Source organism: Morone saxatilis, unplaced genomic scaffold (assembly GCF_004916995.1).
Source record: "Morone saxatilis isolate NCDOM2014 unplaced genomic scaffold, NCSU_SB_2.0 Contig11, whole genome shotgun sequence".
Taxonomy (NCBI): domain Eukaryota; kingdom Metazoa; phylum Chordata; class Actinopteri; family Moronidae; genus Morone; species Morone saxatilis.
Window position 1 is genome coordinate 28,735,163 of NW_023339663.1, and position 962 is coordinate 28,736,124.

Genomic DNA, 962 nt, shown 5'->3' on the forward strand with positions numbered 1-962 from the left:
AATGTTACACACCGGACCTTTCAAAGTGTGCTTTCTTGTATGTGTACATGCCTTGTTTATTTTAATGTTTAACACCAACTAGCTCAGGGACTGGAAAGGAAAATGAGCCCTTTGGCTAAATCTGACACTTTTGGGACCTATCATATTCATGTTAATTATTGTGTATTGTACATGATAAATAAATGGTTAGAGTTAAAGGAAAGCAATGGAATGCACAGTTATATATATATAGCATATTTCATCTCCTTTTTACATTACAAATAAACAACACATTCTACTCTTTTAAAGACCCTCCATATATCAAGAAAAATATACAAATAGTCTGCTTGGAACAATCATGTGTGTCTGATGTTAAAACATTTATAGTAATTATAATAATAATGTTTGCATTAAAATCCATATAAAGTAATCTACCCCCTCTACCTCATTAAAACTTTGTAAATATTAATTTCTAAAGTTTTCCTGATGTCTCCCTCCCTTCACGAATGTAAAGTCCATTCTCAGGGACATGTGCACTGGTGGTCGTCCACACTATATAAAGTTGCACACTGACCTGTCCCTTAAAATCTGATTTATCAATGAGACACAGAGAAACATTCCACATTGTTCACGCAGATGAATGTGAAAACATCCTTCTAGTATCAAACTGCACCGACAGCAACAAGAGGAAACATTAATTTTTGACTGGAGGGGGGCTTTAACCTCAACCTCCAAACAGTATATCCAAATCTCTTCAAGCTTAATGTACTGTAGAGATTGTCCAAACTATCCAAATCAATCCTTCCAGCACATCCTTCCAACAACTAAGGTTCAAGCAATTTTGTTTGGAAACAAAAAAAATAAATTCAAATAAAATGACAACAGTTCCTGCATGAAGCTTCCCTAATGGTAAATTGACTGCATTTATATGCCGCTTTGTAGTCTACCACTCAAAGTGCTTTACATGCTTACATTCACTAGTT